General features: G+C 40.2%; 1 protein-coding gene across 1 annotated transcript in view; it reads left to right on the plus strand.

Moving 5' to 3' along the window:
* TBL1X (transducin (beta)-like 1X-linked) overlaps positions 1–13,355 on the plus strand; it is a 57,788-nt gene that overhangs the window by 4,588 nt on the left and 39,845 nt on the right. The gene's annotated exons all lie outside the window — the stretch shown is intronic.

Below are 13,355 nucleotides of genomic sequence, written 5' to 3' on the forward strand. Positions count from 1 at the left end.
GAAATTAAATCTCTCACATACCTTTTAATCTAAAATGTGCTGCCATCTGTTGTGAGTGACAACTCCTATCGTAGGTCCAAATGCTACAATAAATTACCTTCCCTACCCAGCCCAACATGTCAATTCAGTTATTAAAGCTTTTTCAAATTTGGTATTTTTGATGCATTGATCGATTTCATTGTGTTCCTTTTCTAGCACTTACACGCATGTTGCAGTATTGAATCTTCATCTGAAAATCAGCTCCCCAGCTGATAACTCTGTGGCTTATACTGCTGTCTAGTAGGGCATTTATTGTAGTGGATGTCTGGCAATGACTTGTTAGAGTTAAGGTTGTGTAACAGTGTCCATTTTTGCTCATACTTTTACTGTTCAGTTTGAATTTTTCCATGTTTTATTACATACACTTGATAAACTGTTCTTCAGTGTACAATCCATACCATGTCCAAGACAATAAAAACACTAGCTGGATGCTTTTCCTAAAAAGATGTCAATGAAATTTTTAGCTGCTGACTTGGGACAATTTACCATTATACTTCAGAATTGTCATTTGTTTTCTTCCCAACCATACAAATTAAGGCAGCTAATAATGTAGTTGTTTTCCATCTGTAGATTCAGGATGACAGCAGCATGTTGGTCTGTTTGGTTCATGGTTGACAGATTTTCCTTGTTTTCCTAAATGTCCTGGTTTTGGCTGGGGTAGAGTTAACTTTCTTCCTAGTAGCTGGTACAGTGCTGTGTTTTGGATTTACGATGAGAATAATGTTGATAACGCACTCATGTTTTAGTTGTTGCTGAGCAGTGCTTACACTAGTCAAGGACTTTTCAGCTTCTCATGCCCTGCCAGCGAGAAGCTGGGAGGGGGCACAGCCAGGACAGCTGACCCAAACTGGCCAAAGGGGTATTCCATACCATGTGACGTCATGCTCAGTATATAAACTGGGGGGAGCTGGCTGGGGGACAGTGATCGCTGCTCGGGAACTGGCTGGGCATCAGTCGGCGGGTGGTGAACAGTTGCATCGCTTGTTTTTCCTGTGTTTTGTTCCTCTCTTTCTCTCTCTTGTTGTTTTCCTTTCCATTACTATTTTTATTATTATTGTTGTTGTTGTTCTTGTTTTTATTTTATTTCAATTATTAAACTGTTCTTATCTCAACCCACGAGTTTTCTTACTTTTGTTCCTCCGATTCTCTCCCCCATCCCACCAGGGGGAGTAGGGTGAGCAAGCGGCTGTGTGGTGCTTGGTTGCCAACTGGGGTTAAAGCACGATGCTAAAAGATAAGATTTTCTCTCAAGTTTTAAGCATAGGCTCAAGGGCACGTAGAGTATGAAGCGTTTCCGTGAATCACAGTGCAAAATCCTTTGTAGAGTTGCAAAATCCTTTGTAGAGTTAGGCATGTGCAAAGATGGGCCTTTCCTGTTAACCACATCCAGGGCATTTACTCTCATCCTGCCTTTGGAAATTATGAGATAATCCAAAATACGGGTACTCTGAATCATCTGGGATTTCAACATTGTGATGTTGTCCAAGTAGATATGAGTAGTTGGAATAGTACTAAATTACAATTTTTCCAATGCCATTTACAGTTTTTTGAAAAGGAAGCAACAAAATTCGAAGGAAAATATCTTCTTTATGACCCATCCTCTTTTTTAACAAAAACATTTTATACAAAATGTAAATATCGCAATTTGCTTGGGTACGTTCTCAGGCCATAGGGGATGACTGAAGATCAATATTCTGTTCTTTTGAATTTGTACCTTATGCAACGGTCTTCATTTACATAAGCCTATGTAACTTTTCTCTGAAGCTCGTATTTTTTCTGCATGTGAGGTACGTTTAGAGTATTTTGAACAACTGTGTATGGCACAGATTTCCTGAGTCACAGATGAGAAAAGTGTATGTTGAAAATAATTCCGATTAAGCATAGCATAAAATATTGGCATATATAGGTCAGCTAAATTTGCTTCAAAGCTAACTGCTTCCTTTGCATAGACAGGCTGCTGCTAGGTAGAAGGGGAATGTACAGTGCATGGGTTTTGCTTAAATTATTCAAACCTACACCTTGAAGAACAATTCATTAGAAGAATGAATCACTTGGTCAATAAAGGCACTTGTCCAGTGTGACAGTAAAAACAATCATGTGCACTGACAGTAGAGTCAGCGAATAATGATTTTTCTTTTGCTTTTTTTGTTTTCTTCCTATTTGGCTCATTAGGATCATAGGAGAGTTCAGGCTGGATGTTGTCTCAGGAGAGGACGGAATCAGAGAATAGTTCAGGTTGGCAGGGACCTTTGGAGATCATCTAGTCCAACTCCCCTGCTCACAGCAGGGTCAGCTGCAGCAGGTTGCTCAGGGCTGTGTCCAGTCAGGTTTTGAATATCTCCCAAGGATGGAGAGTCCACAACCTCCCTGGGCAGCCTGTTCCAATCACATTAAATAAAATGTTTTATTTTGTTTCAGTGGCATTTCATGTGTGTTTCAGTTTGTGCCCATTGCCCCTTGTCCTGTCACTGGGCACTGCTGAGAAGAGCCTGGCTTTGTCCTCTTTCCACCCCCCTCAGGTATTTATGCACATGGATAAGGTCCCCTGTGAGCCTTCTCTTCTCCAGGCTGAGCAGTCCCAGCTCTCTCAACCACTCCTTGCGTGCCAGATGCTCCAGTCCAGTGATCATCTTCGTGGTCTTTTCACTGGACGCACTCCAGTATGTCCCTGTCTCTCCTGTACTGGGAAGCCCAGAAGAACTGGACGCAGTACTCCAGATGGGTCTCACCAGGGCTGAGTAGAGGGGAAGGATCCCCTCCTTTGACCTGCTGGCAACGCTTTTTGTAGCGCAGCTCAGGATGCTGTTGGCTTTCCTTGCTGCAAGGGCACATTGCTGGCTCATGTTCAACTCGTCCAGCCGCCTGCTGAAAACTGGGGAGCCTCAAAGATCTTTTAAAGAACCTGTACATAAAGGTGCTGTTAAACACGATAGTCGCTGGAATGCTCTTGGAGCTGTGTACATAGCTATGCTCTAATAGTAAGGATGGAGACCTTTTGTTTGCTGAGGGAAAAATACATCCTTGAAATGACATCCTGTCAGCCAAAGATAAAACACACATTTTAGTGTTGTTTCAGTAACAATCTATGGCTGCATTATTTGTGTCTACATACGTGTTATCACTGGTTCTTGGACCGCATGTATTTGGCCTGCAGTACAGAGTAACTGTAGTTTGTAGACCAAACTCAGCTGCACTTTATATGAGCTGCACTACATATAAAGACGCTTGTGTATTTGCTTAGCATCTGTTTGCACAGTTACTTTTGTGCTAGTGTAACTGTAACTGTACAGGTACTGAGTAAACAAAACACACGCTTTTTAAGGAAATATGTAAAAACTGGGTGTTTAAACCTGGCTTTAAAAATTTTGTGCTTCAATATTGCTGTTTGTAAGTGAGGTTAATACTACATACGATACCTCACAGCAGATGGTAAAAGGTTTTAGTCCTAAAATGTATTGAAATCCTCTGAGGAAAGACTATTACAGGTGTGCTGGGACACTATTTAACATTATTTTTCTATTATTTCAAAGTACTATTGTGAATTTACAGGTGAATATATATATCAATGCAGTATGAACGAGATGCTAACTATATTATTCAGGAACTGGTGTTAAGACTGAAGGCAGGGTTTCTTTCACCTTTTCAGCTGTACAATGGCTAGGCTTTGGAGCAATACAAAATCCATTTTTAATTCTCATGGTTGAGCACAGATCTGATTTGTGGGCATGCAGCCCTATTTATATGATGTGTTATCCTCTTTAGGGCCAGCCTACTCAATTAAAATAAAATTACTTAAGCTTATGATCCAAATCTCTGATATACTGGAAGATGGATATAGAACCAACATTTGTGATCTTTCATGAATTAGTTGAGATAAATAAAGCCATGGTGTTGTTCTAGGAGTGGAATATGTGTTAAAGTGACTCTTGGATAGGAACACTTGAGAAATTTGACAAAAAACCATTTTGGTTTAAATAAAAGTGTTTCCTAAAAGTCACCCCAGAATGAACATTCCTATCTAATGAGAAACCATCTGCAACTATATATATTGCATATAATGTAACTTAATATATATAACTCCCCCCAGCATAACATGTATGTAGTAAAAATAGTGTACTATCAAAAGGGTATATGAGGGGGTTTATGCAACTCCTCTTTTTTTTAATCTCTCTCCTACTTTCTGTATTTCTTTTAAGCTAGGGAGAAAATGACTGTATGATTCCAGAAACAGTGAGACTGACTCTGAATTTGAAATTATACTTCACAGTTGGAGGGTGGATGACTGCTGAAAAGGCAAATCCATTTCTCAAATAAGAACTGTATTATTACGCACAGTTTCTCTCTCTGCTAGTAATCATTTATTCTCTTTGCAAATACTAAGTACTTTTTAAGAAAATCAGGGTCAGCTTTAGAAGACAACAAGCTTTATTGGGCTGCAGTTCCAAAACCATTTTTTTTAAACTTACCAAAGCTATAGATCTTGGGAAGGATGAAGCTGATAGGTTAAAGGTAAATACTTTTCCCAGCTTCCTTTAAAGATAAGCAAATTGGTTTCTAAGCCGACAGCACCTCTGAATCCTGTGAAACAATGTGTGAGTCAAAACCACATTGTGCACTTTTTTCGTAGAGCAGTGAATACGTACTAGCGGTATTTGATGGTTGGCTTCCCAAAATCCAAATTCCACAGCGGAGAGGAAAAAATATTTTTACAGCTACAGAAGTTATTGGGTTTGCTATACTTTGTTCTGGTTATATTTGCAAAAGAATGTAATAAGCTGTATGAGGGCCATATTTATGTGCATTTATATGCACAGACTTACAGTTTTGTGACCAGATATCTGCTTTATATACATACGTATAAATGATAGTTTCAAAAGTTTTGTGGTGCAGTTCAAGAGGTCCTTTTGAAAACTTCTTTCTCTGTGTCTTTTACCCCTGTTGCATAACAACAGCAATATAAATGCCATGTAAGAAAAGCAATACTTGATGCAGAATTTTGTAAGTTCCTGTGAAGGAAAAAAAATACACTGAGCATCTTGTTCTTTTGCCATTTGCCAAACCCTACTTACTTGGTATTTCCTTCTAGGTCTCTTCACAGTTTTCTAAACTTGGCTATTTTAATTTTTCTTTGGCCTGAAGGTTGCCTTACAGCGTTGGATCTCAGACACTGAGCAAACATGGTGATTTTTAAGCTACGCAAACATAAATGATTACACCTTTGCAAATTTATTCCATAGCACGGATTTTGGTTCTGATCACTTCATGTCCTGTTTTTTAAAGCTTGCGTAAACACAGTATTATAGGGGTATTAAGAAAATAGGATGCTGGGTGGAAGGCAGGTATCTATAGGTCAAGATGGCTTTGCTAGTAAAACCAGTGAAGTGCTACACATTTATCAATTTACTGCTTTTCTTTTTGATTCTCCAGGCCCAGTGAAAGAAGCTGTATCTTGCAGCTTTGCAAGTTTTGCTAATAACCTGCACGCTGGGGACTTTCTGCCTGCACAGCTATGGCAGTTACGAATCGCCCCTTCTCACACCTAACCAGCGTAGCTGTATTAGGGCTCCATTTCTAGTCACCATCAGCAGAAACCATCCTGGTGTTGAAGTTCCTGAATGCCCACCGAGTGTCAGCTGTGGTGTCCTACTTGCTACCTCTTATAGGTGTATATTAGAACTGATAGAAGAACATAGCTTATGGGGGAAAAAAGTGAAGTATGTATGACTGTGAAAGTCTCTTCTATAAATGTGATCCTTAAACGATGCACGTCTCTTTGGATGTTTGGTTGCACGGACAGGGCTGAAAGATAACAGCATCCCATTAATTTAGAAGGAAAAGATTATTTTTTTTTCTTGCCATGGCCTTTGTAAGTTATTTCAAACCTTGCCCATAGTTGCATTAAATTGCTAGATCTGTGTTAACATTTATTCACAATTGTCAGTCTAATTTACACAGTGAGTGAAAAAGGGGATTGTTTCAGACCTTGTTTTCAAAAGACTTTTTTTAAGTTCCTCTTTCCATTGCTCGTGTTCTGTTTTCTGTCTGTATCGTATTTCTCTTTTTGTTAATTTGCAGCCCTCAGAAAGGCTTAAACAGTGAGTGCCAAGTACTGCTCATCAAAAGATCCTTTCCAAGTTGTATTAATCTTTTCCAACATATTTTCCTGCATGAAAAAGGAAAAAAACTGCCAAAAAATTCTTTGGCACATAATAAAATAATTTTGGGTAGCAGACATTTACTCTGAATTCTTGGCAGAAGGTGAACAGGTCAGATATCCAAGAAAAAAGGGTGTAACGTTCAATATTAGTGAATAATAGCTTCTACAAAACTTTGGGTAACCAGGCACACTATAATTTTGGCAACTGACACAAGCTACAGCTAGAGATCCTTTCTTTATATTTCCCAGGGACTGTGAAAGAGCTTGTAATACAGGACACATTTCCCAGGGTTCTGGAAATAATTTTAATCGTTCAGCAATCCTAATCTTGAAACAAATGTACAAGCCCTATTGTTCAGCTGATTTTTCTAAAAATATATTTCAACTGCAGTTCTTATTTTAAATTGCTAATGTGTGTCCTTGTTAAGCCCTTTATGTAATTGTGAAGGTAAGTCTTCAAAAATAAGCAGACACTGCCAGAACCAGAGAGGCACTCTAGGATGTATTACTGAGAAAGAAAAAGCTCAGCTAGGAGAAGAATCGCAGTCTGCTGTGAATAATAAACAAGATGCGGTGTAGGATTTTTGCCCACCTTTTTTTTAACTGTTTGTAGAATCTTATCAGTGGCTTGAGGCACCAGACTCTTTTTCAGCTGCAACCGAACATATTTTGGAGAAACCGGTGTCCTTTTTGTGAAACCTCTGCGTATGTACACTAGGGTTTTATGGCTGTATTTTTATGGGTACATAATTACATTTAGACAGAAATATAAGGAGAAGCAAGGATGGGGATCCATGTTACACTCTCAATTCTCACTCAGTGCATCACATAGAAGGGGAAATACTAGACTCTAAAATGGCAGCTGCGGTCAAGTACAGTGAAGAACATCATTGTGTTCTCTTGGGCAGTGGGCAAGAAATTATGTCATTTACCTCAGGAGCTAGATTAGTATGCGTTAGCCCCAGGATCAAGAAAATACAGTTGTTCTAAGTGAAACTGTTTGCTTCTGGTTTTGCAGCCAGAAATTGCATTCAAATATGCCCTTAGTGATACGTGTCCCTTGCTCGTCTACACTGGTAAATCTAGACCTACAGAAGTCTTGATTTAGTGTTAACTATTCTGTTTGTACATCATTAGTATTTGGAAGAAATTATTTTGTTAATGGTCCTATTTCACTCTTCCTAAGTGGAATTTTTTTTAAACTGCAGTGGTGGGGCTCTAATTTATTTCAGATCACCACATTGCACACTCTTCCCTTCTTGTCTTCTTGCTTAGATGGCACTCCCAAGACCCAGACGTCAAACTTGGGAAGATGTTTTTCCACTGGTTGCATCTGGTTTCTTTGGCAAGCAGCTGTGCGGGCAGCTTTGGAGTTACTTGGGTTTGGTGACATGTTAAAGCAGCCGATGGGACTGTGTGGGGACATCTTTTCCTCCTGCGTTTGATTTTCTTTTGACTCATTACTCTGTGGAATGTTTCTACTTGATGTGTCTAAATCTCCCAGGATTTTTGCCCGTATACCCATTTATGGTCATAAAGATGACTTTCCTTTACCCCCTCACAACCATCTTTTTTTTCCCTGCAGCTGGTACAGCTGTAGTCGGCTCTTACGTGCCTTCCGTTCTTGCATGAATTTTACATCAGTCAAGTCACAGCAGTAGTGCCAGGTACAATACTACCTTAAGAAAACAGGCATTCATACGGCCAGAAAACTTGAGATTGCCAGTGGATCCCATTATAGCAGTTGCAGGTTGGTTCTACCGAGCCAGAAGTTTTAATCATTTCTAAAACCTTGCTCATTTTTCTATCCTGTACCTGCCAAATACTTCCGAAGAGAACAGCGTGTTACTTCAGAGATGAGGATTGGAAGAGCTAGTATTGGGAATTTCCAAAAAGAAAGACAACACAATGTCAGAGAAATCAATGCAATAAGAGGTGTTGATTATTTCCACCTGGAGATGGTTAAATTGTTACAGAAAAAGAAGGGGTTGTCAGGTAGTTTATGCCTCCTCATTTTTTTTTTCTCTCTTTCTATTGAGGTAGTAACATCACTAATTTAGTGATTTCTGGAAATTGAACCTAAGATCCCTGGATTTGAAAAACTCAATCTGGACTGCTTGAGTTAAAGAAATAAGAAAAGTTATTAAAGGAAACGACACAGAACTCCATGTGAAATCTCACTGTTTTCCAGGACAGAGGGCCACACTGGGCATTAGTTATACAAAGATTTGTAGGAATGGGGTTGTTGCTTGTACTCAGTGTTGGGATAGAGGCTGTTCATCATAAAGATGCCCGAGATGTGTGTTAAAGGCAATTTGATGTTCGCAATTCTTTACTCTCCGTTTCATTATACAGTAACAAATGTTTCAGTGAAGAATCTTATAGTATGAATAATTAGACTGAGTAATTTGCAAATAACTTAGACACATCTGGTTTTTTAAAAATTATTTGAACAGTATACTAGTTAGATTTACCAGACAAAACTAAGTCCAGTTAGTTCACAAACAGAAAACTTTCGCAGTATTCAACAGATGGCTTAACTATTGCTAAGCAGAGCATCCCCGAGGTAACTCCCTGAGTAACGGGCGAAGACTGAAACACTTCAGAAGTCGTTGCTTCCACAGACCCCTCTTTGTCATTCCCCTCATCTGTGCAAACGCAGCAGTAGGTGCTGTAGCTGTTACAATTTAAGATTGCAGTTTAAACAAGACTGCTTTTTACGGTGCTAAAGGGATCGGAAAATGAAAGGAGCACTTAGTGAATGTCAGTTCGCTGGATCTGTGATTGCCAGATGAGCTGGCGCAGGGAATACTCGGCAGCACTCCGGTTGTGTGCCTAAAAGGAAGAATCCTTCACTCCCAGAAGAGGTGAGACACATCTCTGGAGAAGACAAGGTATTCCCCAGGCTGCGTGGCTGCCCAGCGCCCTTTGCTACACCTACCTTTGACAGGCATTTCTGCTGCGAGCCAGGCATATTACAAACAATTAAAATCACGTAGCCTGCAAATCAAATGAGCACACAAAGAGCAGCATTATGTTCATTAAATAAAACCTAGTCATATTATGATCGATGACAAATGTTTTTTTAAGGGGAGGCCATTTTTAACTGAAAAATGAACAGCAAAGGGAAAAAAAATCTCCATCATCTCCATTTTTGCAGTTACAGCAAAACCTATCAGTGCAATTTTGCAAAACACAGCCCTACATATGCATTTTTTGGCACTGCCTAGGGCAAGAATCCCCAAATGGCTGTGTACATACCACTGAGAGTATATACAGACACCTCAGTGTGGGAAAAGATACAGCACAGAACCAGGACCTGTTATCACTGTCAGTACAAAAAAGTGTGGGAATCTCTCAATGAGGAATTTTGCTCAGTTTTCAAGTCAAAAACTCTTGCATAACAATTTTTTGGTTGGGGGGGGCGTCATTTAAGTAATTTTTTCTGCATTCATTATATCGTCTATGCTTTTATGTTCTGTAAAATCTTTAAGACCAACTATTCCACAGTTGATAGGTCACCTCCCTTTAAGGTGATCGTACCAAGTTATGCACTGTTCATTTGGATATTTTTTTTCATGTATGATAATGTATTTTCTGATTGTACATAGTTTGACGGTTTATGTTTCTCCATCTTTTTTGAGGTAGAAAAAACCTGGAAGCCATTCTCTCAGGTCTGCTGAAAGGTGCTGTTCAGGGCACTGGTCACGTCAACAGCACAAGTGACTGTCCGGTTCACTGGTACAAAACCGGTTTAGTGTGTGGCCATGCTCTCTCCCCTTCTGCCCTTTGTGTTCATGTCTTTAACTGTTAAAGCTCGTAGTCTCATTCCATGTGTCCTCAAAGGGTTTACTAAACTAAGATTTCACTTATTGGTGCTATTTGAATAGAAGTTATTGTTTTATAGTGATTATTACAGTCACCGAAATGACAGAATTTATGAGAAATAATACATATGGACACAGATTTGCAACTTCCATTCATTTCACTGCTACTCCAGCATTTTGAGTTTGGGTCTATAGTAATTTCATGTCATCCCTACTGTGTCCTTTCTTCAGATCCCCACTTGCAGAGCACCTTCTGTCTCTGCTCTCGCTCCCCAACTGCCTTGACAGCCTGCAGGGAGTCACTAGGGGAGGGGGGGTGTGCGCTCGTGTCTTGGCTTTGTGTTCCCCAGTGTGGTTTCATGAACTTCAGAAGGAGGGCCAAGTTAACATTGTAACACAAGCTAACATTTAAAAAAACTTGCCTTCCTTTGATAGAAATCACCTTTTTGTCAGACTGAACTACAGAGCTGCAACATTGCTGTATAAGTCAGTGTACTCACACGCAGAGCCCCGAAAAGAACTGATGACATCTGGTAACTATAAAAGCAAAGCTCAAGTGATTTTTCAGCGTTACCAGAAACCTGACGTGGGTACAGCTTCGTTCAGGATTTTGTTAACTGTGTGTGTTACTTTTAAAACCAGCCTACTTTCATATCAGCCTTATATAAATGCTACGGTAGTACAAGAAATCAGGAGGTAATTAGCTATCGGTCAGTGGTCTGGTTCAGTCGTTTCTGTCGTGTTTGTTTTTCTTTTAATTACAATTGTATGGCAGGATTTTTCCAATAGGGGTGAGGAACACAGTGTCCAGCAGCACCCACTTAAGCAGTTTCACTCTGTTGATTTTCAGTATTTGGATCTTATCAGATACGATTTTAGGAAAGTTTGTTACAACTGCTGGAGAGTGAGTGAGATTGCTCTTCAGTGACAAAGTAGCCGGGAGTTTTGTGCTTTGTCATCTAACAGGTGCTTTGGTAATAGTTTCTTAGCATTGGGAGAAACAGTAAAATAAGAAGATTCATTGCCGTAACACAACTGGGCTTTGTGCTGAGAAGTTTCTTCTTTCATGTGCAGCCAGGTGAGATGTGTTGCTCTTTGGGGATGTGGCAACTCAGTACTGGACAAAGAGGTTAGCGGTGTGCCACAGTCATCTGTCCGCTGACAAAGATGGGGCTTGATATACGCCAGCAGCCAACTAAAAAGTCTGCAAGATACCAAATGCAATAATGAGAGGTACAAAGTCATAGTTAAAATTAAGCCTACTGTAGATCCACAGTAATGATTTTCCACTTTTTTACATTTTCTATCCATGTTTGTTGGTTGCCATTTTTATGCCATCCACCTTTTGATTGAATCAGAGACCATGTTACAACTTTCTGAGCTGCCGCCTCACAAACTAGCTGCTGGCTTTTTTAGCAGTCAACTTCAGTGCTTCTGGACAACAGCTTATTTATCTGTTTCTTCTCCATTCTTAAGTAGATTTGCTGATTTAGTCATCATGCATTTTAAAGTCCATTCCTTTTCAAGAAGGTATTGTTACTGTTGTTGATTAATTTAAATACACAGAAATACAAATCAAGTGGAATCTGATTCTCTAATTCTGTTTAGTTGCATGACGTATTTATATATACATAGAGATTTCAGTGTTCAGTGATCTCTCAGACACAGGCTGTGTGTGTATGCTCAGTGCTTGATTTCTTCCTCATTGTGGTGCCCAGTAATGTGCTTAGGTGTCCTACAAAACTAGTAACAAGGGAAAAACACTGCCCTGCAGAACTTACAGTCTGTTTTGGGTGCAGCAGGAGGTCCAGCAGTTCATAAACTAGACCAAGACATAAAGAGCCATACAGGATAAGAATTGGATTAGATAAATTATATTGCAGTTTTTCAGGTGTTTTTTGCTGTGCTTTATTTTTATGCCTTGTAATCCTATGTAATTCTGCTCATAGGTTGACCTGCCACTTCCTAAAAAGTATCCCAAGCATCCCCCAAAACTGGGGGAGTGCCATGAAGGGAAGGTAGGGTTGGGAAAGGAGAGGACAGAGGCTGTTACCAGGAAGAGGAGAAAAACAGTGGCAAAATAAAATGTGTAGGGGGAGAGAATCACAGAGAAATACATACCTTGGTTTCAAATGTGGGAGGCATTCTGTTTCTCAGCTTGTTTTTGCTATCTATCTACGATCATAATTGAGCTAGCTGCAAAAAGGATCTTGAAAACAATTTGAGTGAGAGAGAGAGAGAGAGCATTACTGTGGAGCGAGCCCAAAATCCCGTCCTCCAGCCCACACACAATTGGACATTGCAGTGATATGGGAGAAATCCCTTAACGGACAAAACTATAAATGAAACTACTGTTGACAAGGGGAAGAGGCACAGCTATATTTAACGGAAGTATTTTCATTTGAGAGCCTCTCTCTTTTTCTTTTTTTTTTTTTTCTTCTTTCTTGTCTAGTTGGTGGAGACTGCGAGGGCTCTTCCTGTTTGAGACAGCGCATGGGTGGTTTCCCCAAGGCTTTTAATGTTAGATTAATGCTCTGGAGACAGTGTGGTGATAAATGGGTTCCTACAGTTATATCTACATCCTGTTCCCCCTCCCCCCTCCCGCATCTGCCCCTACGTACAGTCGCTCTGCAGCGCTCGCCTTCATACCCAGCAACAGTTTTCAGCAGCTTCAGCCAGCGTTTAAGGCGCAGCTCTTTCTTTACAACGCGTCCAGCAAAATTCTTTCATTTTCAGTGCCGTCACTGTCATTAACCCTTACTTTTAGGACAAAAATGAAACGGGGAAGAGAAAGGTTTCTGGTTAAGGGATGGGCCACCACACTGGCTTGTTCTCTGCCGTTTGGCAAATCCCAATTAATTACTTTTGCTATTTCTGTTCACTTTCAGAAAATAGGTTTACGGGAGCAGCCTTTCCGTTGTTTCACGTTTTAATGGCAATGCTCTGCACGTCACATTGTACTCATCAATAAATGAGCAGAGGATTTGAAATCTCCTCCCTGGTATAAGGGAACGGCTCCCCTGTGTCAGCTGCATCTATGGCTTGATTTTACACAACTTGCGCGCTGATAGGGATTTAAGTGTTTCTCTTCAGAAAACGCCCACACTAAAATGCAGCAAGGGAAATGAAGATTTGAGGCAGGTTTTTTAGCTGGACTTGCCCTTGTGGGGATTCCTGGTTTTTCATGTGTTTGGGTTTGTTTTCAGTTAGTCCAGTTCTCCAGTTATTTTTCTCTGCGTGCTTTCCCGTTTCTATACGGCTTCCCCTGTATGTGCAGGGGAGGGGGATGGGCGGTGGCGGTGGCAGGGTGGTCAGGATGGCTCTGGTTAACC

The sequence above is a fragment of the Pygoscelis adeliae genome, unplaced genomic scaffold, assembly GCF_000699105.1.
Source record: "Pygoscelis adeliae isolate BGI_AS28 unplaced genomic scaffold, ASM69910v1 Scaffold69, whole genome shotgun sequence".
NCBI classification, from domain to species: Eukaryota; Metazoa; Chordata; class Aves; order Sphenisciformes; family Spheniscidae; genus Pygoscelis; species Pygoscelis adeliae.